At 46.3% G+C, this 15,048-nt stretch overlaps 1 long non-coding RNA gene across 1 annotated transcript; it reads right to left on the bottom strand.

The window, feature by feature from the left end:
* Positions 1 to 6,363: 6,363 nt before the first annotated feature.
* On the bottom strand, positions 6,364 to 10,667 carry LOC135541217 (uncharacterized). The gene is made up of 2 exons (XR_010455942.1): positions 10,447 to 10,667; positions 6,364 to 8,203 (listed from the first exon to the last, which is right to left on the bottom strand). It is a non-coding gene; the product is annotated as an uncharacterized LOC135541217 (long non-coding RNA).
* Positions 10,668 to 15,048: the final 4,381 nt, after the last annotated feature.

Here is a 15,048-nt window from a genome sequence, read left to right as displayed (position 1 = left end):
TATAGTTTGTTAACAAGAAATTTGTGGAGTGGTTGAAAAACTAGTTTTAATGACTCCAACCTGTATGTAAACTTCCAACTTCAACTGCATGTTCAGATCTGTCAGCAGACCCCCAGGGGTTTGTAGACACCAGTAGTCTACACTATGTGCTCCACACTGAGCTCTTGAGAGTTCATTCATTTTTGACTAAATGTAAGAAATGACTTACAAATTGTGCTTGGCACGCACACAGTAGAGGCCAGGACAGGATGCATATCCCACCTGGGCTGCCTGCATGCTCAGTCTGACTGAAACAAAGAAAAAGAGGATGATGAGAATGTGTTGAGAGAGAGGAGTGAGAGAGACACAGAGAGAGAGAGAGAGAGAGAGAGAGAGAGAGAGAAAGGCAAAAGAGAGAGTGAGAGAGAGAGGGAGAGGGAGAGAGAGAGAGAGAGAGAGAGAGAGAGAGAGAGAGAGAGAGAGAGAAAGGCAAGAGAGAGAGCGAGAGAGAGAGGGAGAGAGAGAGAGAGGGGCAAGAGAGAGAGAGATGCGAGAGACAGAGAGCGAGAGACAGAGAGCAAGAGACAGAGGGAGAGAGAGAGACAGAGACTCACAGAAACAATGAGAGAGACAGAGAGAAAAAGGACCTCCATCCCAGTACAGGGTCTTCCCCCCTCCTAAACATTTGCACCTGGCCCCGGTGCTCTCTTGGCACACTCCACCAGAAACCTCCAGCAGATGTTCTTCCTCCTTTGTGGCTCTGCTCCTCTTCAGGACTAAACACTGGTTGGCTTCTCTCCTCCTGAACGCTCCTCCTCAGGAGATAACCACAATTATTCTCCTCTCTTTTCTTCTTCTTCACCTCCCCAAAATGAAGGGTTGTTGGGGCGCCCAGTTAGGACACGGGGAAGTCTCTCTGGCATCGCTAATTGCTTGTGATTAGACATTTTAATTACCAGGTGCTGAGAGTAACCCCCCTTCCCCCAACAACCCTCTCCAGCTCCCCCAAATTCCCCCAGCCCTTTCCACCCCCCAACCCCCAGCCCTCTCCAGCACCCCTCTCTTCCACCCTACTATTGAAGATTTTTCTTGTCTTTCCATCACATCCTGTCGCAGTTGACATCTGACCTGAGTGGATATTGGTGTGTTTAGGAAGAACAGTTTTGTGGCATATGCTCTATTTCAATTCTGTTTCATTTAACCTTTATTCAACCTTTGAGATGGCAGATATTTGACAAAAACATAATTGCAGTGGAATCCAGGAGGACCTTATTGAACGCACAATCTTTGACTGACAAGCTAGAACAGTGGCCAGGTTGAGGGGTTAGTTAGCTGTATATGCAGTCTGTCTGGACCTCAAATATATACAATCTCTTCTTTCTTTTAATCATCATGGGTATTTTGTATCTCCAAGCAGTCAGTCTGTACTGAATATTCAAAGTTGAGCGTTGTTTCCCAAAGAGCCCCTCATCCATCCGTTTCAGGAAGAGAAACAGCTAGAAAGAGAGGGGAACAGAGAGCAAGGCCACGGCATCTGAGGCCACAACCTTTTCTCTCCTGTTGCCCTGAAAGAAGAAGTGGCTGAAGAACAACAGGAGCGACAGAGAGGATCGATGAGAGGTGGAGGAGGAGAGGTTCTGAACTCATTAGCCAGGAAATCCAGACTTCTAAATGTGACTTTAGCAGCATAATACAAGACATTGACGGCCCAGACACGATGACACTGTTTACTAACCTTGCACATATTTTACATTCATATCTAGTTGTTATGATTGTTGAGCTATTTCCCTCTATTCATGCCAGGTTTCAGCTAGCGCTCCACCGCTTTTAATTGAAGACAAAGGCCTGGATCCTTTCTCTCTCTCGCTCTCTCCATCTCTCCCTAGTCTTTCGTGTCTCGGCCTTCTCAAGGTTGAATCTCTGCATCTGTCGAGGATGAACGTTCCCCAACACCCCTCCCACACACAGCCGACATTTCTCTTCGCACCCACAATATCATAAAGACTTCTGTTTGTACTGGAGGAGATGCCAAACCAGAGAAGGTCTCTATCGATTGATCTGCTAGCAGCCTTGGACAGTGCATTCAGTATCCACTCATCGATCCAGTACTCTCTTGAGTGATGTAGCGAGGATGTGGAGAGAGAGAGGGAGAGAGGGAGCCAAGAGAGGGGGGAGAGACAGAGAGAGTGAGAGGGAAGAGAAAGTGTGAGAAAGAGAGGGGGAGAGAGAGAGTGAGAGAGGGGGAAGAGAGAGAGAGAAAGATGGAGAGAGAGCGAGAGGGAGTGAGAGAGACTTTACAGAGCTCTGGAGGACTTAAGATGGTTCAGTCTAGAGACACAATGGCTGAATTCAGCAGAGGTTATCCTTGCATAAATCTAGTTTGTTACCATCTTAGACAATATATCAGGGCTCTATATCCATGGCTACGATGATGTAAAGATGTATCTATACTGTAGATTGTGTGGTTTAGGGAATAGATCAGCTAGGACATTAGCAGATAGAATTGGAGAATATCAAATAACACTAGCAGCATCATATTTAATCCCCCTTTTTATATATATATATTTTGATTTGTTTTATTATGCCCATGTAAACTGTGTTTTCGTGTGTGTGTGTGTGTGTGTGTGTGTGTGTGTGTGTGTGTGTGTGTGTGTGTGTGTGTGTGTGTGTGTGTGTGTGTGTGTGTGTGTGTGTGTGTGTGCGTGCGTGCGTGCGTGCGTGCGTGCGTGCGTGTGTGTGGTGGTGATTGTTGTAGTTGTGGTGGTGAGGGTTCACAGGCTATTGTCCAGACGACAGTCACTGATACCTCTGATAATTCAGTTTGTTGTCTGTCTGGGCAGCGGGCAGCCAGCGCTGGGGAATAAGGAAGGAATAAAGGAGGGAGGAGGAGGAGGGGAGGAGGAGGGAGGGTCCTGAGGGTGCCTATAGCCCAGGGACAGCCACACAGCCACCTTGGCCGAGCATTCCTCCATTCCCAGTCACTCGATCCAAGATGAAAGTTACTCCTCCTCCCGTTCTAGTGGGCGGCCAGCAGCAGAGACACTTACTGAGCCATGATGGACAGGAGAGGATTAGGAGAACAATACAGCTGAATTAAAGGTTTTGACTTCGGGACCATTGATAAGGCCCACGCCCTCTAGCAGAGCCTTTAAGTTGTCATGGTGGATCACTGTGACACGAAACACAGGTGACTGTGAGGCTGGAGTGGTTCAGAGCAGGAGGTTAAGGGCTGATCTGGGAACTAGACCTGGTCTGTGGTTAGACAGTGTAGTTAGTACGCTAGTTCATTTTAGTTTCATTTAGAAATATTACACACAATGCTTTATCAGTTAACTCCTGTTTATGATCCAAATAATTACTTCCATTATGTCCCTCTTAACCAAATCATCCACATCACCTTGTTAACAATTAACCCAAATCACATCTAGAAAAACTGAGGCTTTGCATCCCAAATAGGAGCTTATTCCCTATGTAGTGCACTACAGATGACCAGGGCCCATAGGCAATAGGGTGTCATTTGTGACACAACTAGGGTAAACACAGGTCCTGTTAGCATCGGCTAGTGTAAACACAGGTCCTGTTAGCATCAGCTAGTGTAAACACAGGTCCTGTTAGCATCAACTAGGGTAAACACAGGTCCTGTTAGCATCAGCTAGGGTAAACACAGGTCCTATTAGCATCAACTAGGGTAAACACAGGTCCTGTTAGCATCAACCAGGGTAAACACAGGTCCTGTTAGCATCAACTAGGGTAAACACGGGCCCTGTTAGCATCAGCTAGGGTAAACACAGGTCCTATTAGCATCAACTAGGGTAAACACAGGTCCTATTAGCATCAACTAGGGTAAACACAGGTCCTGTTAGCATCAACTAGGGTAAACACAGGTCCTATTAGCATCAACTAGGGTAAACACAGGTCCTGTTAGCATCAACTAGGGTAAACACAGGTCCTATTAGCATCAGCTAGGGTAAACACAGGTCCTGTTAGCATCAACTAGGGTAAACACAGGTCCTGTTAGCATCAACTAGAGTAAACACAGGTTGTGTTAGCATAGGCTAGTGTAAACACAGGTCTTGTTAGCATCAGATAGGGTAAACACAGAGAGAGAGAGAGAGAGAGACACAGAGAGAGGTGGGAGATAAAGGAGAGAGAGAGAGACAGAGAAAGGTGGGAGATAAACGAGAGAGAGGACAAAAAGAGAAAGGTGGGAGATAAACGAGAGAGAGGACAAAAAGAGAGAGGTGGAAGATAAAGGAGAGAGAGAGACAGAGAGAGAGGTGGAAGATAAAGGAGAGAGAGGACAAAGAGAGAGGTGGAAGATAAAGGAGAGAGAGGACAAAAAGAGAGAGGTGGAAGATAAAGGAGAGAGAGAGACAGAGAGAGAGGTGGAAGATAAAGGAGAGAGAGGACAACAAGAGAGAGGTGCAGGATAAAGGAGAGAGAGGACAAAGAGAGAGGTGGAAGTTAAAGGAGAGAGAGAGTGAGAGAGGTGGAAGATAAAGGAGCGAGAGGACAAAGAGAGAGGTGGAAGATAAAGGAGAGAGAGGACAAAGAGAGAGGTGGAAGATAAAGGAGAGAGAGGACAAAGAGAGAGGTGGAAGTTAAAGGAGAGAGAGGACAAAGAGAGAGGTGGAAGATAAAGGAGAGAGAGGACAAAAAGAGAGAGGTGGAGGATAAAGGAGAGAGAGAGACAGAGAGAGAGGTGGAAGATAAAGGAGAGAGAGGACAAAGAGAGAGGTGGAAGTTAAAGGAGAGAGAGGACAAAGAGAGAGGTGGAAGATAAAGGAGAGAGAGGACAAAAAGAGAGAGGTGGAAGATAAAGGAGAGAGAGAGACAGAGAGAGAGGTGGAAGATAAAGGAGAGAGAGGACAACAAGAGAGAGGTGGAGGATAAAGGAGAGAGAGAGACAGAGAGAGAGGTGGAAGATAAAGGAGAGAGAGGACAAAGAGAGAGGTGGAAGGTAAAGGAGAGAGAGGACAAAGAGAGAGGTGGACGATAAAGGAGAGAGAGGACATAGAGAGAGGTGGAAGATAAAGGAGAGAGAGAGACAGAGAGAGAGGTGGAAGATAAAGGAGAGAGAGGACAAAGAGAGAGAGAGGTGGAAGATAAAGGAGAGAGGACAAAGAGAAAGAGGTGGAAGTTAAAGGAGAGAGAGAGGACATAGAGAGGTGGAAGATAAAGGAGAAGGAGAGGACAGAGAGAGGTGGAAGATAAAGGAGAGAGAGGACAGAGAGAGAGGTGTAAGATAAAGGAGAGAGAGGACATAGAGAGAGGTGGAAGATAAAGGAGAGAGAGAGACAGAGAGAGAGGTGGAAAATAAAGGAGAGAGAGAGACAGAGAGAGAGGTTGAAGATAAAGGAGAGAGAGAGACAGAGAGAGAGGTGGAAAATAAAGGAGAGAGAGAGAGACAGAGAGAGGTGGAATATAAAGGAGAGAGAGAGATACAGAGAGAGAGGTTGAAGATAAAGGAGAGAGAGAGAGAGAGAGACAGAGAGAGAGGTGGAAGATAAAGGAGAGAGAGGACATAGAGAGAGGTGGAAGATAAAGGAGAGAGAGAGGACAGAGAGAGGTGGAAGATAAAGGAGAGAGAGAGGACAGAGAGAGGTGGAAGATAAAGGAGAGAGAGGACATAGAGAGAGGTGGAAGATAAAGGAGAGAGAGAGGACAGAGAGAGGTGGAAGATAAAGGAGAGAGAGAGAGACAGAGAGAGAAGTGGAAAATAAAGGAGAGAGCGAGAGACAGTGAGAGAGGTGGAAGATAAAGGAGAGAGAGAGAGACAGAGAGAGAGGTGGAAGATAAAGGAGAGAGAGAGAGACAGAGAGAGAAGTGGAAAATAAAGGAGAGAGCGAGAGACAGGGAGCGAGGTGGAAGATAAAGGAGAGAGAGGACATAGAGAGAGGTGGAAGATAAAGGAGCGAGAGGACATAGAGAGCGATACAGCAGGGTGTGTGAGTGAGAGAGAGAAAAACACTGAGTGGGGTATAGAGTATATTGTTGAGCAACAGGAGCTTAGAGGGTCAGTTTCCTTCAGGGCGGCTGTGTGTCTCAGTGCTGACCTGATGGGCTGCTGGGAGGGAGAACAGCTTTATCTAGTCCCATCAGCAGCACGGTGAATATGAGCCTGTTGAAGTTTGTCCTTGTAAATAGTGTCGGCGGTTTGGTGCCACGCTGATCCCCGCGCAGATCCCCACCAGCTTGAACACGATCCACCGCCCAGACCGGGCCCACGGGATTAAATTACAGCTGATTGACAGGCCTTGGCCCCGGTCCCAGGGCCACAGCAGGAACTCTGGGATACCTGGACAGGTGAGGCCAATCACCATCAAATGTCATGCAAGTTAGGCAGGTAAACCTCAGATTAAACAACTCACCGGAAACAACACAACGTTTTATATGAAGTTTATTACACAAATACATACTGTAGTTGAAGAGTGACTAAATCAACAAATCCAAGTGAATTAAACTGCGATATAACCTAACATAAACATGTCAGCTAAACATTGGTGAGGAGGTCTTTGTCCCTTTATAAGTATTAGAATTGATAACCACACTAAATAAAGTCTAGGAGTATAAAACCCCTTTCTTCATTCTCTCTTTACAACCTGGCCTCTAGCTCATTAGATGGAGTGGGCTGTAGTTAGCCTCGCCACCCCCGACGTCCCGATAACGTGAGTTTATCTGAGCCGTCGATCAGGCAATTAGTTGTGGTGGAACAACAGAAGCCAGTAAAGCCAAGCGGCGGTCCTACCATCGAACAATAACACCGTCAACTGGGAGCGCTTGATTAGAAGGCTGTATGGGTATGCATAGGTCTTATTTATCACTCATTAGGAAGTGGCCCTGATCAAAGTTCATGTAATGACCACTCCTTTGTGTTGATGTATTGATGTAGGATCTAGGCCTAGTGCAGGTCCAAGTAGACCCTAAGTCCTCTTTGTCAGTTGGTCCAACCTTTCAGGTCTTAATCACAGGAGGCTGCTGAGGGGAGGACAGCTCATAATAATGTCCGGAACGGAGTGAATGGAATGACATCAAACACATAGAAACCAGGTGTTTGATGGATTTGATACCATTCCACTGATTCCACTCCAGTCATTACCAAGAGCTTGTCCTCCCCAGTTAAGGAACCACCAACCTCCTGTGGTCCTAATGTATATCTAGAAGGTAAATGTACTAAATTAACTTTCTTTAATCTTCTTAGGAATTAACATTGAAGTAGAAAAATGCTAAATTGCGCAGTAGAACAAAACAAGATAAACAGAAGCAGAATGAATGATTTTATTGATAGCGTTGTGTGAAATGTCACTCTTCTGGCTGTCTGTGTTAGTCAGGAAGTCACAGGGGAGTACCGGGAGGCTTTGTGTTTTATCTCCAACACACATTATTGTCAGGCTGTGTGTTAGTAGCACTGTGATGAGAGGAAAGTGAGGCGTTGTTTTATCACCAACATACATTATTGTCAGGCTGTGTGTTAGTAGCAATGTGATGAGAGGAAAGTGAGGCGTTGTTTTATCACCAACATGCATTATTGTCAGGCTGTGTGTTAGTAGCACTGTGATGAGAGGAAAGTGAGGCGTTGTTTTATCACCAACATACATTATTGTCAGGCTGTGTGTTAGTAGCACTGTGATGAGAGGAAAGTGAGGCGTTGTTTTATCACCAACATACATTATTGTCAGGCTGTGTGTTAGTAGCACCGTGATGAGAGGAAAGTGAGGCGTTGTTTTATTGCACCGCTTTAGGAGTGTCTAAAAAACCCCAAGAGGAAGTCAGAAAGGAGACTTTCTCGACAACATGGAATATAAACAGTTACCATCAGATTCAAAACAAAGATATTTCTCTTTTTCTCAGATCCAGTGTTGTGTAGAGAGAGAGAGAGAGAGAGAGAGAGAGAGAGAGAGAGAGAGAGAGAGAGAGAGAAGCCGGGGAGTTTACCCAGTCAGAGTCACTGCACTATGAAGACGCCAATTGTGGAGTAACACATCAGTCTTGACGTTGGGTGATCTATACGTTTCCACATCTGTACTGTCTCCAACTCCCTGCCCTGTTTCAATACTTTAGGTGACATCCTGTGTCGTGGTTCTCCATAGGTACATTTCATGGGTTCTTCACTCAAGAGGGAATAGTGTTACTTCACAGCACATGGGAACTGTTACAGTGCTTTCTCTCTACCCACAGGTTCATCTCAATAGTATGAAATGGATCCTTCTGCTCGTCTCCTTTCCTTCAGGAAGAAAGAAAGAATAAAAGAAAGACAGGTTAGCGTACACTCTCACTTTTTATATTCAACTACAAAAGAGCCGTGTCATCTCTGGGCTTGGAGGCCCCACAGAGTTGAGTTGAGGTGAGACAGCCTCACTCTATCTCGCTCTCTCCCTCTTCCCTCCCTCCATCTCATCTAGCCCTTCTATTCACCATCCACAGGAGCCAGTTTTAAGCTCTCGACCTATCCACTCTATCATCTTCCATCTGATCCATATTCTCCTGCAGTCAGATGACATTATGCAGCCAGGGCCCTCTGTCCCTCTCTCCCTTTCTCCCTCTCTCCTACCCCTCTCTCCTGTCCTCTCTCCCTTTCTCCCTCTCTCCTACCCCTCTCTCCTGTCCTCTCTCCCTTTCTCCCTCTCTCCTACCCCTCTCTCCTGTCCTCTCTCCTGTCCTCTCTCCCTTTCTCCCTCTCTCCTACCTCTCTCTCCTGTCCTCTCTCCCCTGTTCCCCTGCTACAGTCAGGCCGACTCAGGCTGATCCACCCTGCTGTGAGCATCCCATTACACAGACTCTCCTGGCTCTTACTGCCTGTCAAACTAAAAGCCGGGGCTGCTCTGCTCCGAGGTTAAAAGGTACAAAATGATCCGGAGCCAGAGGGGAGCCGACTGTTCAGGGGCTGATTGCTGATCTATCAATTGCGGAGAGAAGAGAAGACGGTCCCTATGATAATGATGCTCGTTTAGCCTGCGATGAAGAGTACATGAGCTGCTCTCTAGTTTGGAGGAGTTTTTATAGCTGTAAAGAGAGAGTCTGTGTGAATCAGGTCTGGTCTTGTCTTGGCTGACTTGTCTGTGAGTCTTCTGTCTGTCTGTCTGTCTGGCTGTCTGTGAGGGACAGATTGATCGGAAGGCAATCTTAGGGAAAGAGACATTGGGGTGAAATGAAAGAATACCATATATGTCATTTATTTGATCCTTTGAATCCACCTGGAAACAGCAGAGGGAGCACCCCCCTATCCACATCGATGGGACAGTAGTGGAGAGGGTAGAAAGTTTTAAGTTCCTCGGCGTACACATCATAGACAAACTGAATTGGTCCACCCACACAGACAGCGTGGTGAAGAAGGCGCAGCCGCGCCTCTTCAACCTCAGGAGGCTGAAGAAATTTGGCTTGTCACCAAAAGCACTCACAAACTTCTACAGATGCACAATCGAGAGCATCCTGTCGGGCTGTATCACCGCCTGGTATGGCAACTGCTCCGCCCACAACCGTAAGACTCTCCAGAGGGTAGTGAGGTCTGTACAACGCATCACCGGGGGCAAACTACCTGCCCTCCAGGACACCTACACCACCCTATGTTACAGGAAGGCCATAAAGATCATCAAGAACAACAACTACCCTAGCCACTGCCTGTTCACCCCGCTATCATCCAGAAGGCGAGGTCAGTACAGGTGCATCAAAGCAGGGACCGAGAGACTGAAAAACAGCTTCTATCTCAAGGCCATCAGACTGTTAAACAGCCACCACTAACATTGAGTGGCTGCTGCCAACATACTGACTCAACTCCAGCCACTTTAATAATGGAAAATTGATGTAAAAAATTTATCACTAGCCACTTTAAACAATGCCACTTAATATAATGTTTACATTATAATGTTTACCCTACGTTACTCATCTCATATGTATGTACTGTACTCGATACCATCTACTGCATCTTGCCTATGCCGTTCTGTACCATCACTCATTCATATATTTTTATGTACATATTCTTTATCCCTTTACACTTGTGTGTATAAGGTAGTTGTTTTGGAATTGTTAGGTTAGATTACTCGTTATTACTACACTGTCGGAACTAGAAAAACAAGCATTTCGCTACACTCGCATTAACCTCTGCTAACCATGTGTATGTGACAAATACAATTTGATTTGATTTGATTAGCCAAGTAGTAGCCAGGTCTGAATTGAAGGTCTGAATTGAAGGTCTGAATCCTACCACACAGACTGGCTCTCAGTCTGGTCACAACAGACATCACAACAGATGTTCAAGGTGACATTCTGACGGTGTCAAAGCATTGTCTAACAGACTATCACTACAAATCACTCTTCTTCATCAGGCCACTTTGCTATAGTATCCAGAATTTTCTGGATGTTCTCTATACAACCATTCTGAGCTCTACGATAAAAGTAGATGAAACAACTCAGAGAATATTCTACCAATTTTCACAAACTCTGGGTATGCTCAGATCTGACTCCCCCCACCTCCAAATATCCAGAATGTGTTGGTTGTTGAACTGTGACGGAAGTGACTGTATCCCACACTAAGAGGAACATTGTCTCCCCCAGTGAAGGAAGGAAGGCTCCTGTGGAAGTTGTTTCACAGCCTGACAGCTTCCAATATCCCCCAGATGGATGGGAGCCAAGCCCAGGGAGAGGCACAGAATCTGGGCTGCAGCAGCGGAAGCAAAGCGGTGCTGGGTGGAGGAGATGGGATCTCATTGGTGCACTAAACACAGACAGACAGAGAGTAACTAAGCCGTGTTCATTAACTTCATCTCTCTGTGCAGCACACTGCAGATACACCCCTTATTATTAATCTGCTCAACATGTGCTGGAGCTGTGTGTGTGTGTGTGTGTGTGTCTGTGTGTGTGTGTGTGTGTGTGTCTGTGTGTGTGTCTGTGTGTGTGTGTGTGTGTGTGTGTGTGTGTGTGTGTGTGTGTGTGTGTGTGTGTGTGTGTGTGTGTGTGTGTGTGTGTGTGTGTGTGTGTGTGTGTGTGTGTGTGTGTGTGTGTGTGTGTGTGTGTGTGTGTGTGTGTGTGTGTGTACAGAGAGAGACATAAGCACTTCAGATATTTCATCTGTTCTCCGTGTTCTTGTATACTTGCAGAATGTGTGTATGCGTGGAAGAGAGTGTGTGTACTTGTAAATGTATGTGTGTGCCTGTGTGTTTTTAATGTCGCTCGAGTCAATGCAAAAACAAAGGTCACAACTTCTGAGAAAATGTCACTTAATTCCCTTCTCTGCACTTAGTGTGGCTGGAGGGCCGTTGGAGGCCATGAGGGGCCACTGGGCCAGGCCCTGGTAGACTGTGGGGCAGAATAATATGTCCATAATGCGTCCCTGTGGCTCCAGCATGCACTTCTCCTGGCAGCTGAGAGCCAGGCAGACCAGCACAGTGGGGGCCTATTGTCCCTGGCTCTGTGTTAGAGGCTAGGCAGGGACGCAGGGGGCCCCGCTAAATTGGTACAGGAGAATAGGACTGTAGCGATCGAGACGTTGGAGTTTCAGCCACTTTCCTCAGGGAGGTCAAAAATACACTCAAATGCTCCCTCCCGAAGCCTCCTTCCCTACCTCCTTACATTCAATATGCTTTTTTCAATGTCTGTTATGGTGGTTTCCGTGTAGAGTTTTTGTTATGTTTTTGCATTCCGGCCAACTGAACGTTACAGAACACACACCACTTACAGCGGCTGGGAAGTGAATAACAAATCTATTCAAGAAAGCACAGTTATCGTTCAGTAAGGGTGCCAGTCACAGAATTTGAATTATATTTATATGGTACCAGTAAGGACGGGCATACAGGATGCAGTAGTTGATGTAAATGCTCTGACACATCATTACAAGGTAATATTTTGATCCAAAACAGATCGGGTGTTGCATGTAGACTATGTATTCATTCTGTATATTCTTAAAACAACTCTGTTATTGCCATTGTCCATGCATGTATAGATGAGTTGTCTATCACCACGCAGTATGGTTCTGAGGCTGGCTAGTATTTAACCTGCTGGAAAATGACCTGATGCCCCTGTCTCTCTCTGTGGCCCCCTGTGGCCCTGGCAGTGGCTGATCAGATGATTATTTCTGGCTGAGATAAGTGGTTGAAATGGAGCCTGGGCGGTTCAGGTAATCAAGGCTTGGGTTGGAGAATAAAGTCTTGGGGCCGGGGCACTGCTAGAGCCACGCCATGCCACACCAGCTAGCATTACCTGTCCCCTTTCAAGCCCCATAATGAGATCACAGTAACCCTAAACGGACGGGGAGAGAGGAGAAATCTGTCTGTCTGTCAAGTTCATTGTGTCAAGTTTTACAAACAGGGCCATATCCAATTCCTTCCCTGCTGTAATAGGACGCTGCAGAGGGAGAGGGCTCCACCTATCAAGGAGGCCTGCCGGCTTGGTCTGACCCCCTTGGCCCTGGACAAGCTCTCTGACTTGTGCTGTCTGTTAACCTGTTGAGAAAATGGATGAATGATGAAATAGATGAGTAGAACAGTTTACATGACCTTACATAGACCTTATTGTGATATCATCTCTGTAACAGTCTGCATGACCTTACCTTATTGTGATGTCATCTCTGTAACAGTCTGCATGACCTTACCTTATTGTGATGTCACCTCTGTATCAGTTTGCATGACCTTACCTTATTGTGATGTCACCTTTGTAACAGTTTGCAGGACCTTACGTTATTGTGATGTCATCTCTGTATCAGTTTGCATGACCTTACTTTATTGTGATGTCGTCTCTAACAGTTTACATGACCTTACCTTATTGTGATGTCATCTCTGTAAAAGTCTGCATGACCTTACCTTATTGTGATATCACCTCTGTAACAGTTTGCATGACCGTACCTTATTGTGATGTCGTCTCTAACAGTTTACATGACCTTACCTTATTGTGATGTCATCTCTAACAGTTTACATGACCTTACCTTATTGTGATGTCACTGTAAAGGAATAAGTTTGTCTTGAGTAAGAGTGCCTGAAGAAGTAAAAAGAGCATGTGTGTGTGTATGTGTGTATGTCTGTGTGTGTGTGTGTGTGTGTGTGTGTGTGTGTGTGTGTGTGTGTGTGTGTGTGTGTGTGTGTGTGTGTGTGTGTGTGTGTGTGTGTGTGTGTGTGTGTGTGTGTGTGTGTGTGCGCACGTGCCTGTGTGCGTGCGTACGCGCATACGGTGACAGGTCTCACACCGTTGGTGATGAGACGGTGAATCCTTCCTTTCCTCTGTGTTAATTACTGTTTAGAGTCGCTCTGTTCTCTCTTCTCCACTCATGTTTATACAACCTGTTCTTCCTGCTCCCTTCCTTTCCCCTCACGTCTTCTCTTCCTCTCTCTCCTTCCTTCATTCCCCCTCACTTCTTCTCATCTTCCTCTCTCTCCTTCCTTCATTCCCCCTCACTTCTTCTCCTCTTCCTCTCTCTCCTTCCTTCATTCCCCCTCACCTCTTCTCCTCTTCCTCTCTCTCCTTCCTTCATTCCCCCTCACTTCATCTCCTCTTCCTCTCTCTCCTTCCTTCATTCCCCCTCACATCTTCTCCTCCTCCTCTCTCTCCTTCCTTCATTCCCCCTCACCTCTTCTCCTCTTCCTCTCTCTCCTTCCTTCATTCCCCCTCACTTCTTCTCCTCTTCCTCTCTCTCCTTCCTTCATTCCCCCTCACCTCTTCTCCTCTTCCTCTCTCTCCTTCCTTCATTCCCCCTCACTTCTTCTCCTCTTCCTCTCTCTCCTTCCTTCATTCCCCCTCACTTCTTCTACTCTTCCTCTCTCTCCTTCCTTCATTCCCCCTCACTTCTTCTCATCTTCCTCTCTCTCCTTCCTTCATTCCCTCTCATTTCTTCTCCTCTTCCTCTCTCTCCTTCCTTCATTCCCCCTCACTTCTTCTCCTCTTCCTCTCTCTCCTTCCTTCATTCCCCCTCACTTCTTCTCATCTTCCTCTCTCTCCTTCCTTCATTCCCCCTCACATCTTCTCCTCCTCCTCTCTCTCCTTTCTTCATTCCCCCTCACTTCTTCTCCTCTTCCTCTCTCTCCTTCCTTCATTCCCCCTCACTTCTTCTCCTCTTCCTCTCTCTCCTTCCTTCATTCCCCCTCACCTCTTCTCCTCTTCCTCTCTCTCCTTCCTTCATTCCCCTCACTTCTTCTCCTCTTTCTCTCTCTCCTTCCTTCATTCCCCCTCACTTCTTCTACTCTTCCTCTCTCTCCTTCCTTCATCCCCCCTCACTTCTTCTCCTCTTCCTCTCTCTCCTTCCTTCATTCCCCCTCACTTCTTCTCCTCTTCCTCTCTCCTTCCTTCATTCCCCCTCACTTCTACTCCTCCTTCTCTCTCTCCTTCCTTCATTCCCCCTCACATCTTCCCCTCCTCCTCTCTCTCCTTCCTTCATTCCCCCTCACTTCGTCTCCTCTTCCTCTCTCTCCTTCCTTCATTCCCCCTCACATCTTCTCCTCCTCCTCTCTCCTTCCTTCATTCCCCCTCACATCTTCTCCTCCTCCTCTCTCTCCTTCCTTCTTTGTCTCCTCTTGCTGGTAGGAAATCAGCAAGGCTTGCTCCCCTCTGCCAGCACTGTCTAATCCTTTCCCCAAAGCACCTTAGCAACGCTGGGAATTTGGAGATGCTAAAAAAACACCCATGTACTTCTCATTGGGCTTCCATTGGCAGCAATGGAGGAACCACTAATACATCTTCAAATGGTTTTTAAGGCATCTCTAAACACTCTGCTGTTGTGTGATAACTCCCCACAGCTACAGGGATGGGTAGCCTTGTTGTGTATGTCCCTTTGAATCTCTCACCATACACTCACCTTGGATTTGGTTTGCTGGCTATAGTGTTGTTTTGCTCACTAGAATGTGGATGAATTGTGGCAATTCCAGTGTCAATGTGTAGTTTATTGACCTTTATTTGAACAGGGAACTCATATTGAGACTAAAGTCTCTTTTGCAAATAAGCTCTGCACAATACAAAAATGAACGCATCAATAGGCAAAGAGTAGATACATAAATATACACAATAAACACATTAAATACACATTAAGATTTTTAAAAACACAGTCATTTAAAACAAACACATTCAGCATGATAAAATTCACTGTCAGCTGTC

This window comes from Oncorhynchus masou, chromosome 6 (genome assembly GCF_036934945.1).
Source record: "Oncorhynchus masou masou isolate Uvic2021 chromosome 6, UVic_Omas_1.1, whole genome shotgun sequence".
Taxonomy (NCBI): domain Eukaryota; kingdom Metazoa; phylum Chordata; class Actinopteri; order Salmoniformes; family Salmonidae; genus Oncorhynchus; species Oncorhynchus masou.
This window is presented reverse-complemented; position numbering and strand designations above follow the sequence as displayed.